The 14,024-nt window shown below is 45.8% G+C and overlaps 1 protein-coding gene across 6 annotated transcripts in view; it reads right to left on the reverse strand.

Annotated features, from left to right (window-relative positions):
- PEMT (phosphatidylethanolamine N-methyltransferase) overlaps window positions 1–14,024 on the reverse strand; it is a 79,878-nt gene that overhangs the window by 21,630 nt on the left and 44,224 nt on the right. The gene's annotated exons all lie outside the window — the stretch shown is intronic.

Here is a 14,024-nt window from a genome sequence, read left to right on the forward strand (position 1 = left end):
AGAGGCATGAAGAGAGGCCCTTTCAGAGCAATCAGTGGGTTGCAGAAGAAGTCCAAAGAGAAATCAAAAGATCCCTCAAGACAAAGGAAAATGGAAATACAGCCATCAAAATGTATGGAATGCGGCAAAAACAGTTCTGAGAGGGAAGTTCATAGCAATACAGGCCTACCTCAATCGACAAGAAAAACCTCAAATAAACAATCTAACTTTATACCTCAAGGAACTATTAAAAGAAGAACATATAAAGTCTCAAGTTAGTAGAAGGAAGAAAATAAAAAAGGTCAGAGCAAAATAAATGAAATAGAGATTAAAAAGACAATATAACAGTACTGGGGAAGGAGTGGGTGGAGGTGGAAGAGGGAATAAGGGGAGTAAATGGAAATGGAAAAAATACAATACAAAATAAATAAAAAAACATAAAAAAGATTAATGATGCTAAGAATTAGTTTTTGAAAAGGTAAACAAAATTGACAAACCTTTTGTTAGACTGATCAAGAAAAATAGAGAACTTAAATAAATAAAATCAGAAATAAAGGAAGAGATATTACAAATCATACCACAGAAATTCAAAGGATCATAAGGGACTACTATGAAATCTTATATGCCAACACTTTTATGACCTAAAAGAAATGGATAAATTCCAAGAAACATACTGCCTACCAACACTAAATTGTGAAGAAATAGAAAATCTGAGCACATTGATTACTCGTAAAGAGATCGAATCAGTAATAAAAAAAACATTCAATTAACAAAAGTCCAGGACTAGATGGCGTCATGGGTAAATTCTACCAGATATTTAAATAATTAACACCAATCCTTCTCAAACTCTTCCAAAAAGTAGAAGGGAAAGGAACCCTTCCACACTAGTATCACAAGGTCAACATATCAGCACCAGACAAGGAAACCACAAGAAAAGAAAATTTCAGGCCAATACCCCTGACAGCCCTGGATGAAAAAATCCTGAACAAAGCACTAGCAAACTGGGTTCAGCAATGTATCAACTAAAGAAATGGGGGTGGGGGGCAGTGTACATACATACAATATACACACATGTACAATGGAGTATTATTCGTCCATATAAAGATTGAATGCTGCCATTTGTAACAATGTGGATGAAACTTGAGGGCATGATGCTAAGTGAAATAATTTAGACAAAGACAAACACCTATGGCTTCACTTACATGTGGAATTGTAACAACATCAAAAAAAAATGTTCACAGACACAGAGAATAATAGGCTGGTGGTTCCCGGAGGCAGGGGGGAGTGGGAATGGGTGAAGGGGTCAGAAGGAACATACTTCCAGTCATAAAATACATAAGTCCGGGGGTGTAAAGTATAGCATGGTGACTAAAGTTAATAAGACTACTGCATATTTCAATGTTGCTAAAAGAATAAATATTAAATCTCGTCATCATAAGAAAAAAGTTTCTGTAACTATGTATGGTGATGAATGTTAACAAGATTTATTGTGGTGATCAATTCACAATATACACAAATATTGAATCATTATGTTGTATACCTGAAACTATAATGTTGTATGTCAATTATACCTCAGCCACAAATTAATTTTTAAAAACCCAATACGATATAAAGATCGTACACCATAACCAAGTGGTACTGCTCCCAGGGATGCAAGGGCGGTTCAACATCTGCAAATCAATCACTGTGCCACACCACACTGACAAAATAAGTGTGGTGTGGCCCCACTTATTATTATCCCCAAAATAAGGGATAAAAATCACTTAATCATCTCCATAGATACAGAAAAAGCACTTGACAAAATTCAGCATCACTTTGTGATAAAACCTCAACAAAGCGGGTATAGAAAAATGTACCTCAATGTAACAAAGGCCATGTATCACCATCTACAGCTCAGATCATACTCAGTGGTGAGAAGTGGAGAGCTTTTCCTCTAAGGCCAGAACAAGACAAAGGCACCCACTGTCTTCATTCTCATTCAATGTAATACTGGAAGCCCTAGCCAGAGCGGTCAGGCAGGGAAAAGGAATAGAAGGCATCCAAATCAGAAAGGAAGAAGCAAAACTCTCACTATTTGCAGATGACAAGATATTATATATAGAAAACCCTAAAGATGCCACACACACACACACAAACACACACAAACCAAAAACCAAACAAACAAAAAAAACCCTGTTAGAACTAGTAGTCAAATTCAGTAAACTTGCAGGGTACAGTATCAATAATACCAATATACAAAATCCGGTGCCTCCCTGTACACTGATAATGAACCATGAGAAAGAGAAGTGACAGAGGCATATTCGGAGCAATCTGACAATGACAGGTGCTGGGGCCTGGGCACAGGCCCCATGGGAAAGGAAACAGAAAAGTGTGTCCCGTGAATAACTGCTATTGTCAGAGGCACAAAGTTCATGGGCCAAACGGGCCGTCCTTCTGAAGCGTTGGGAGTGTGAACCCTACACCTGTGACACTCTGCCTTCCGGTGTGCCTGTGTGTCTGTGTGCGTCGAGCAGTGATTTCAAGGCAATCGGCCTGTGACCTCGCTGGATCCAAGGTGAATCTCCTTCTCTGCCCGGGGCTGCCTCCTCCTTCCCCAAGCACCCAGTTGTACACTTGACCCAGGCAGGGCCAGGTACAGGCTGAGGAGCACAGCCACAGGGGCTGGCTGCCAGGGGCCAGCTGTGGGATTATATACATCACTGTCCTACAGGCTGTGTGTGCATGTGGCAAGAGGCAGAATGGCACAATGCTCTGCTGTCACTGCTCCTGGCTTTGTGTATCTTCTAGATTTCCAGAATCCCCAAATGGAGATAAACTTGTCCCACCCTCCCCTATCCCATGCCCAGTTCCCTCTTGTTAGGGTGCCAGATAAATCAGTCCCCCAGGTAAATCTGAATTTCAGATTAACAACAAATAAAATTTTGATATAAGTTGTCCCAAATTTTGCATTTGTTGTTTGCCTGAGATCCAGATTGAACTGGGGCTTTGTGTTGTGTGCCACATTGCAACCCTGCCTCTTCCACACCCCTAACCAGGTTCACCCAGCTTGGCCCTGCAGCAGACAGTCCTCTTCTTCCGGAATGTTGATTCCTCTTTTTTTTTTTTTAAAGCAATTCTCTCCCCCAGGCTCTATGCTAGGGCAGAAGAGACAGGGCAGAGGGTGGTGGAGCAGGAGGGAACTGGAATGAGATGGAAATCCAGGGACCTCATTCCAGTCTTGAGGGCCCCCAACCAGCTCTGTGTCTGTAGGCAAACCACTTCATTCCATGTATGCTGCCTCATCGAGTACGCAGTGAAATATGAAAAATAGCCCTTACTCCCTTACCTTCCAGGCTGGCAGGAAGGCTGGCAACAGGTAGAAAGATGTCAGCACTCACACCTCACCAGGCCAGAGACCATCACCACCCTCAGGCTCTCGGCTCCCAGAGCCAGCACTGAGTTTTTTGACTTCTCAGACCCACACAACACTTGGGGAAGCCCTCTGGCCATCCTTTCAGGGCAGACCTCTGCTGGTGCTGGGTCTGCCCTTAAGGGAGGCAGCTCCACGGTCTGCCCCCAGAGGTGAGCAACTACAGCCCTTACCAGGGTCTTTCTCGCATTTTGCAGGGCTCTGTTCTTGGCACCCTTGGGACTGCATCCTTGGGTTCAGACAGATGACAACTGGTAGCCCAAGATGGGTGTTGGTCAAACTCATAGCACTTTACAAATATTTGATCTAATAATCCAAGATTCATAGTTTTTACATTAAAACCTAGGCATCCAGTTTGCAATGAAAAATCTGGACAATGAGACCACAGTAGGCCTGCCACCCTATATGGAGACTCTTGGCTACAGCAGTGAGTGCAGCCCACCCTCCCAGGGCGGACAGGAGCAGGTAGCCCTGATGCGGCAGGTGCGTGCACTTGCGCCAGCTGCGGCTCCTAGAGGCCTGTGTGCCCGTGGCTACTGTGGGAGGGGTCAGAGGCACCCTCCTGGGAGCTGTGCGCATGTTGCCCACATGCCAGGACTGTTCACTTAGCTTCAACAGGCACTGAATAAGGAATTCACACGTCAGGCCTCCAGTACCTCTCTGCTGCCTGCTACGTGCCCCCAAGATGGGCAGCCCCATTAGCCAGAAAAATAACGCTCCTCAGTGTCCCCAGGGAAACAGAAATCTGACTTTGTTAAGTCCCCGAGACAATGTGACATGTTGGAACCAGAAGCCATCAACATCACATGGTGATGTCCCTGCCACTGAGACCCGTAGCCAGTTGGCTGTGAGGTCCAGGGCCACGGGCATAAACTACAGTGTGTGACTGGTTACATTGGTGACTTCGTGACCTGAGACTTCTGCATGTAAACCAGTGCAGGACGAGGCCTGGGTTCTGGCCCGTCTTTATAGACTGTGTGCCTTGGCCCATCTCCTCCACTCCAAACAGCAACACCAGCCGGAGAGCTGCTGGTGGTGGTGCAGCGTCTGCATGGTGTGCTCAGCTCAGAACCAGGGAACGGTCAGTGTTGCCTGTGGGAAACTTCACTCAGGGATGCTGACAACCCAGGGCACTATTAGACCCAGGACCTTCCAAGCAGCTTTCAACTGTCTGAGCATCTCACTGGGGACATAGCAAGTGTGGGTGACAGCAACTGAGAGATTGGAGGCATATGGGTAAGCACCATTGAGGGGGAGATGGGGATCTGGGATGTCTTTTCAATGCCTACAGTTCAAAGACCAGAGAAAGTCTCCAGTTTTGGAAGACTAGGAGAACTACCTTTTTATTCAATCCATTAGCCCATCCACCCACCCAGCCCCCATCCCTTATCTATACACCTACCCATCCATCCATCCATTCATCTACCAATTCACCCAACATTTGTTGAGGGATCTACTGCAGGTCAGATATTGTGCTACACAGCAGAATGTTTTGAAAAGAGCGGGGGAACCATAGAATGTCATTCATAACAATGGTACTTGTTTTTATGGAATACATGCAATTTAATAATGGTAATTAAAGCCAAGGATGCCTCATGCCCTGACAACACCAGCACCAGCCGCTTCCCCTGTGCCCACAGGACAAAAGCCAGAGCCATCAGAATAGACCAGCGGAACCTATGCAGAGGCCTGGATAGCACCTCTCCAAAAAGTGAGGCCCCTTTCCAGAAATACCTTTCTTTTTGCAGTTCAAATTTCCAATATATCCTTGAAGTGAGGGCCAATGAAGGTGGATTTTTTTAATGCTGCATTTGAAGTGAGGCAGAGGCTCCTTCATTTCATGTTTATTAAATTACTAATTATTGAGCATCTACCCTGGCATCCAGCAGGACAGCTTGCTGGACAATAGTGTGAGGTTCTAGGTTCAAACACTAGCTCCTCTACTTACTAGCTCTGTGACCTTGAGTGGATTATTTCCTCTCTCTCTGCCTCAGTTTCCTGACCTGTAAAATGAAGCTAATAATACCCTACCTCACAGTGTTACTGTGAGGATAAGTTAATGCACACGAAACTCTCAGAGCACGTGTGAGAAATGCTAAGTGCATGCTTGAAGCACGGCACTTTGAGATGCTGAGGGTGTTGTTTATTTTCTTTCAGGTATAGACCAGTGGGTGGGAGTTGAGGCATAAAGAAGGCCTGACTGTTGGCCTGAGAGGCCACTGCAGTACGGATGAAGAAAGTCTGATGTGGACCAGCATCCCTGGGAAAGGACAGACATACCCTGGATCACAATGTGCACCAGGCCCGATCAGTTGTCATCTATCCCCACCCTGGCCAGCCCTCCTCTTGCCTCCATAGCTAAACCCACTCAAGCACAGCTACAGACACAGCATCTCCAAATTCATCAGCCAAGTCATCCCCTCCACTAGTCATGCCCCTAGTCTAAGAGCTCAGTGAGCACCTAAAACTGAAGCAAAGGGTAAAGGGCTTTTGTGTTGTAACTTTTTAAAAAAAGATTTTATTTATTTATCTGTAGAGGGGAAGGGAAGGAGAGAGGGAGAGAAATATCAATGTATGGTTGCCTTTCACGCATCCCCTGCTGGGAACTGGCCTACAACCCAGGCATGTGCCCTGACTGGGAATTGAACCTCGATCCTTTGCTTCACAGGCTCGTGTTCAATCCACTGAGCTACACCAGCCAGGGCTTGTGTTGTAACTTCTGCTAAAGAGGAGGCATAGTTTCCATGAGCTTTTCATTGGGGCCCATGGGCCCAAAGGTGAGAATTGCTGATGCAGCCCCCTTCTCTTCCTCCTGTTCAGACAACATGGTCCATGGCCCACCCAGACACATGCTGGCTCCCCTACTATCTTTCTGCCATCCTGCTGTGCCTCCAACTCCACCACCTGCAACAGGCCCCACCCCCCACAGGACTCTACCCACTTCCAACCTGAATAGCCCTAGAGCACCGGAGCCACACCCAGGACCTTCTTGCTTCTCTACTCCTGTCATATACTCACTTGAGGAATTCTTGACCTGGCTCACAGGTCAAATGACATTCCACCTATGTCTGCACTCAGTGTTGCATCTGGCACTGAGCTGCTCTGGAGGGAGGAGCCCAGGGCACACTCGCCTACATGAATGAGTGAACATGTGAACACGTGAATGCACAGCGGCTTGGGCGCTTCCCACCAAACATGCCTGGTGAGTCAATGCTCTGACCTCTCCTCTGTTTCCACCTACCTGCAGGTGGTTCAATTTAAAAGTGATCAAAGACTCAGAGAGGCTGGGAGAGGTAGGGAGCCACTGACCTGAAGCTCCTGGGAGCCAGGGAGCTCCAAGAAGAAGGGAGGGGTCCCAAGGCCTTGGGAAAAGAAAAGGTGTGAGTCAGAGCCAGGGCTGCTCACACCCAAGAAACCCTGGGCCAGAGAGTGAGAGAAGCTGCATGCCAACTCATACGTCCCCTTCCCTGCCACCCTGTTCCTCCAGATCCTTTGAGAGTGCTGTTGCGGACCTCAGAGCACTAAGCCTGCTCTGAATACCTGTCCAGGAACGTGGAACCAGCAGCACAGGGCAGTGTCCAGCAGCTGCCCACAGCTGCACTGCCCTTTCACTACTGTCTACAACTTCACTCAGTCAACACCTACTCACTTGACACCTTCTACCAGCTTGTCAAGTAAATACTCAGTTTTGAGGTGCACCCAAGACTTCCCCTTGCAGCGAATTCACTCCTGGACTTGACTGCCTGGGAGAGGGTCCCCAGACAGAGGTCAGGGCACAAAGCCTTTTGTAAACCTGGCAGCAGCTGCCCACATGACCTCACATCATACTTGAAGAAACTGAGTGAAAATGATAATACAACACACCAAAATTTACTAAAGCGGTACTTAGAGGAAATTTCTATCACTGAGCACATACCTATATTAGAAAATGAGGAAATGTCTCAAATCAATGGCTTGAGCATCCATCTTAAGACTAAAGAAGAAAAAATGAGGCACTTCTGGCCAAAATGGGGGCATAGGTAGACACATTGTGTCTACCTCCTTGCACAACCAAATGAAGGACACAACCAGAACTGACAGAAAATCAAACTATATGGAAGTCCAACAACCAAAGAGTTAAAGAAGAAACATTCATCCAGACCAGTAGGAGGGGCAGAGATGGGCAGCCAGGTGGAGAGGACTCGCAACAAGGCAGTGGCTGGTGGACCTGGCTAGGTGGGGGACTACAGACCGGGTGGGTCCCACATTCATGTGCAGATAAACAGGGAGGAATAACTGGGGAGTGAGACAGATCTCACAACCCAGGGTGTTAGCACGGGTAAATAAAGCCTCAAACCTCTGACTGAAAACACCTGTGGAGGTTGAGGCAGCAGGAGAAACTCCCAGCCTCACAAGAGAGTTCACTGGAGAGACCCGCAGGGTCCTAGAACATATATAAGCTCATCCTTTGGGTAATGTGCCAGAAGGGCCTAGTTTGCTTGTGGGTATCAGGGGGAGGTGACTGGGAACCAGCAGAGAGTGCCATTGTTCCCTCTCTGACCACTCCCCCACATACAGTGTCACAGCACAGCGATGTGGGGTACCCTGCCCTGGTGAACACCTAAGGCTCTGCCCCTTACTACATAGCAGGCATGTTGAGACAAAAAAAAAAAAAAAAACTGGCCCAAATGAAAGAACAGATCAAAGCTCCAGAAAAAATACAACTAAGCGGTGAAGAGATAGCCAACCTATCAGATGCACAGTTCAAAAACACTGGTAATCAAGATGCTCACAAAATTGGTTGAATATGGTTGCAAAATAGATGAAAAAAATGAAGGCTATGCTAAGTGAAATAAAGGAAAATATACAAGGAACCAACAGTGACAGGAAAGAAACTGGGACTCAAACCAATGGTGTGGACCAGAAGGAAGAAAGAAACATTCAACCAGAACAGAATGAAGAATTAAGAATTCAAAAAAATGAGGAGGGGCTTAGGAACCTCCAGGACATCTTTAAACACTCCAACATCCGAATTATAGGGGTGCCAGAAGGAGAAGAAGAAGAACAAGAAATGAAAAACTTATTTAAACAAATAATGAAGGAGAACTTCCCCAATCTGGCAAAGGAAATAGACTTCCAGGAAATCCAGGAAGCTCAGAGAGTCCCAAAGAAGTTGGACCCAAGGAGGAACACACCAAGCCATATCATCATTACATTAGCCAAGGTTAAAATGAAGGAGAGAATTCTGGAAGCAGCAAGAGATAAGGGGACAGTCACCTACAAAGGAGTTCCCATCAGACTGTCAGCTGATTTCTCAAAAGAGACCTTACAGGCAAGGCAAGAGGGGCTGGAAAGAAGTATTCCAAGTCATGAGAGGCAAGGACCTACATCCAAGATTGCTCTATCCAGCAAAGCTCTCATTTAGAATGGAAGGGCAGATAAGGTCAAGTTAAAGGAGTTCATCATCACCAAGCCCTTATTATATGAAATGTTAAAGAGACTTATCTAAGAAAAAGAAGATAATAAAATAAGAACAGTAAAATGACAACAAACTCACAGTTATTAACCACCGAACCTAAAACAAAAATAAAAACTAAGCAAACAACTAGAACAGGAACAGAATCACAGAAATGGAGATCACATGGAGGGTTATCAACAGGGGAGTGGGAGGAGGAGAGTGGGGGAAAGGTACAGAGAATAAGTAGCATAAATGGTAGATAGAAGATAGACGGGGGGCGGGAAGAATGGTATAGGAAATGGAGAAGCCAAAGAACTTATATGTATGACCCATGAACATGAACTAAAGGGAGGGAATGCAGGTAGGAGGGGGTATGCAGGGTGGAGGGAAATAAAAGGGGAGGGGGAATGGGACAACTGTAATAGCATAATCAATAAAGTATATTTTTAAAAAAGAAGAAAAATGAAACCCATGTAAGTACAAGAAAATTTGGAGTGGAATCAATGAAGTAGAAAATAGAAAAACAATAAGGCAAAATCGATAAAACCAAGAGCTAGTTCTCTAAGAAGAGATAGGGAAAATCTCTATCCATAGTCATCAAGAAAAAAGACACAAATTCTCAGTATTGAGAATGAAAGATGTCACTATAAAGTCTGTATAGACATTAAAAAGGAAATAGGGGAATATGTGAACTTTATACCAGTACATTGAGAGCTTAGTCCAGGTCCAGACAGTTTCACTGGTGAGTTCTATCTAGCACTTCAGGGAGAAACAATACCAATTATGTACAGATTCTTCCCCAAAATTGAAAAATTCAACTTACTCAATGCAGTCGGCATTAACTGATACTAAAGTCAAACACATTACAAGAAAACTAGAGACAAATAGCCCCTCTGAACACAGATGCCAAAATTCTAGGCAAAATGTTTGCTAATTAGCTAATGGAATCCAACAACATATTAAAAGAATAATACATCATGACCTTTCATTCCAGGAGTGAAAAGGTGGTTTAACATTTGAAAACCTATCAATGTGATTCACCTTATAAACAAACTACAGAAGGAAACCATTACCAACACCTTAATAGACACAAAAGAGCATTTGACAAAATCTAACATACTTTCCTGATACAAACTCAGCACACTAGGGACACAGAAAACTTCCTCACCTCAACGTAGAGCGTCTATGAAAACCTCCAGCTTGCACCACCCTGAGTGCTCCTAGGGACCACAAGCAGGCCTGCCTACCCCACCTGCTCACCATTGCAAAATGGCCAGGAGAGAAGGAAAATGTCTTTGATCACAGACACATGACCTCCTATGGAGAAAATCTGATGGAATCTACACATATATGCAAGAGTGCCACACTGAAAACTGCAGCATTGCTGAGAAAATTTCAGGAGACCTAAGTAAATGAGCAGATACTCAATGTCCCCCGGTCTGAAGACTCAGTACAGAGAGTCCCCAACTAACAATAGTTCAACTTAAGACTTTTTGACTTTACAATGGTTCAAAAGTGATATGCATTCAGTGGAAACTGTACTTAGAATTTTGAATTTTTATCTTTTCCTGGGCTAGCAATATGGCTGCCATGCAGCACTCTCACGACACTGCAAGCCACAGCTCCTGGCCGGAGGCTCAAGCAAGTGCTCGGCAGCACCGGTCAGGGTTCACTCTCAATTTACAGTGCTTTCAACTCAGGATGGGTTCATTGGGATACAACCCGATGTGATCATATGCCCAGGATAATCTGTACTATGAAGGTATCAACTCTCCTCTGACTGGTCTAGCAATTTAATACAATCCAAATTAAAATCCCAACAGGCTTTTTGTTGCAAATTGACAAACCGATTCTAATATTCATAGGGAAATGCAAAGAACTTAGAATAGTCAAAACAACTCTGAAAAAAGAACAAATTTAGGCCCATACAACCAGACGGCAAACTATATCATAACGCAACAGCAATCAAGGCGGTGTGGTGCTCATGTAATGACAGACAAACAGATCCTTGGAACAGAAAAGCAAGACCAGAAATAAATCCATAAACATAAGGTCAATTGATCTGCAATAAACTACAAAGGCAATTCAGTGGAGAAAAGATAGTTTTCCAACAAATAGCACTGGATGTCACATATAAAAAAAAGTTAACTTCAATCCATAACTCGGACCATATAAAAATGAACTTAAATGGATTATAAATTTAAATATAAAACCTAAAGCTATGCCCTGGCTGGTATGGCTCAGTGGACTGCGTGCCAGCCTGACGGGTTCAATCCTGGTCAGGTCACATGCCTGGGCTGCAGGCCAGGTCCCCAGTAGGGGGCTCACGAGAGGCAATGACATACTGATGTTTCTCTCCCTCTCTTTCTCCCTCCCTTCCCCTCTCTCTAAAAATAAATAAAATCTTTTTTTAAAAAAAACTAAATTTTATAGCTTTAAAACTTTTAGAGGGAAACATACTAGATAATCTTTATAACTTTGAATTATGCAAAGATTTCATAGATACAGCACACAAAGCATGATTCATAAGAGAAAAAAATTGATAACTTGAACCCTAAGAGAAGGGTTCCTCGTCTGAGCACCATGCCCTTCCCTCGGGTTCTGAGGGATCTTGGTACGATGTCTGGCTGAGTAACTGGAGTGGCTGTGGGTCCCGTAATTCTCTCTGCATGTGGCTGTGGCCACTAGGACACAATGTCCTCATCCAGAGTGGGGGTCTTGCAGGATAACAACCGCAGCTCTCTCAATGGCAATTCACACGTGCCCAGCACTCTGCCATACGCTCTGCCACTTGATCAGCACTACTCTACGAGGGGTGTGCAGTGGCCTGTTTCACAGGGTGACCTGCCACAGGCACACGGTGAGCAAAGGGATGCTCGCCCAGATGCAGAGGATCTGCCCCAACCCCTTCCCGCTACCCTGACCCGGGAGCGTGGGCGTCCCTTAGCACCTTCTTGACTTCTCCTTGCCTATGAAGACCCCTCCACGAGGGGCCTGGCAGTGGCCTGCCCTTGGTCAGCCACCTCATCAGCATCACGCCATTGCCCAGCTGGCCACGGTGTAGGGCCTTCTCAGAAGAAGTGAGGATGAGCGAGGATGACAAACCCAAGACTCACTTTCCCAACACCTGCTCTCCCCAACCCAGACCCTGAGCCTCTGTCCTTGGCTTCACCCAACTCCTAAAGCCAAGTCCAAAGGTCTCCTTTACCCACCTAGGACTGCCTGGAGAGGACCAGTGTCTCTGGTCCCCAAGTGCACCAGGCAGCTTCCAGACCTTTCCTCTGGGGGCAGGGGGCCTGGAGACGCCTGTCGCCCTCTGTCAAGAACTTGCACTCCATTGGCATGCCCTGCTCAATGCAGGCTGGGCATGGGAGGTATGCAAAGAACAGACTGGGAAGGGTACGTTTACCAAAATGTGGCTCCTGTTGGTTTAGGCAGAACCATAATTGCGTGGAACACTCTCTGCTCCCACATAAGGGGCGGTCACATGGCGCCTCTGGGTGAGGCTTATCAGCATGCCTGTACAGTGGCTGGGATGCGTGGGAGGCGGTCTGGGAGACTGGGGCTCACCAGGCAGGATCAATTCTCCTTCCAAGCTGCTCTCGTTCACAGTACCAATGGTCCATCTGAGCCCAAGTGGGAGGCATAAGGCCTACCCCCCAAACCTGTGGGAAATCTGCCTGTAGTGGGAACCAAAACCAGGCCCTTGCAGGGCAGGGAGCAGACCAGAGTGGCCTGGAAGAGATGCTGGCTGCACAACGACCATGTCTGGCTCCTTTTCCTGTGCCCATATGAGTTTCAAACCATGCTCTCTGAGCCCGTTAACAAACATGGCGTGTCTTGAGTGCTGGGTCAGTGCTGCCCTGGAAAGAAGGAGCAACAGTAAAAAAAAACTAACAACACAACTCAAAAATGGACAAAGGGCCTGAAGACATTTCCCCAAAGACAATATATGAATAGCCGACAAATACATGAAAAGGTGCTCAACACCACTAATCAAACAAGATCCCACTGCAACATCCATTAGGATAATTCTTATCAAAGAGCCAGGAAACAATGAGTGCTGGCAAGGATGTGCAGAAATGGGAACCCTGTGCATTGGGGTGGAATTGTAAATAGTGTAGCCACCATGGAAAACAGTACTGAAGTTTCACAAAAAGTTAAAAATATAACTACTATATGATCCAAAACTCCCACTGCTGGGTATATATCCAATAGAATTAAAAACATGGTCTTGAAAAAAAAAAAGAGACAACTGTAATGGCATAATCAATAAAATATATTTAAAAAATTTAAAAACATGCCCTCAAAGAGATATCTGTACACCCAATGCAGCATTATTAATAACAGCTAGGACATGGAAAGAATCCAAGTGTCCATCAATGATAAAGATGGACACGCAAGACATGATATGTACATACAACAGAATTATTATTCAGCCTTTAAAAAGAAGGCCTTGAAAGATGGACACATGGGAAGCAGCCCATGTGTCCATCACCTGGTCCAACCTTGAGGATATTATGCCAAGTGAAATCAGCCAGTCACAGCACAAATATTATGTGACCCCACTCATAGGAGGTACCTAGAATGACCAAACCCACAGAGACAGAAGGGAGAGAGGCACTCTCTGGGGATGGGGGACAGGATGGATAGAGTTTTAGTTTCACAAGGTGAAAAGAGTTCTAGAGAGGGTAGCACAACAAGGTGAGTGCACTTAACACCACTGAACTGTACGCTCAAAAGATATTTTAAAATTTTTTGAAGGAAGAGAAGGGGGTCACCTCTGAGCAGAGCCTCACAGCCACCTACCCAGCACCCACAAGGCCCCCAGCCCAATCTTGGCCTTTCCTCGGCCCTGCAGCCAGCACCAAAAGGGGAGAGCCCTTCCTGCAGGCCCCCAAGCCCTGCTCCCCACAGGGACACCAGGGCCAGAAGAAGCCATACCTACCCCCACCCCATGCAACCCCACATGGCAGCCATGAGCCTCACCCCACACTGGCCCCAAGCAGAACCGATGTATGGACAGTCCAGCTGTCAACGAACCATGCTGTCTCTTGGCCATCTCTCCATCCCTGGTATTTTCCTTTTGCAGGTAAGTAGGAAGAAAGTAGAAAGTAAGTAGGGCAGGAGGAGGCAAGGAAAGCCCTGACTGACTACTCCAGACTCAGGGCCCAGGGGCTCTGCCCACAGGGAGGCCCT

This window comes from Artibeus jamaicensis, unplaced genomic scaffold (assembly GCF_021234435.1).
Source record: "Artibeus jamaicensis isolate MK-2021 breed Jamaican fruit bat unplaced genomic scaffold, CSHL_Jam_final contig_419, whole genome shotgun sequence".
NCBI classification, from domain to species: Eukaryota; Metazoa; Chordata; class Mammalia; order Chiroptera; family Phyllostomidae; genus Artibeus; species Artibeus jamaicensis.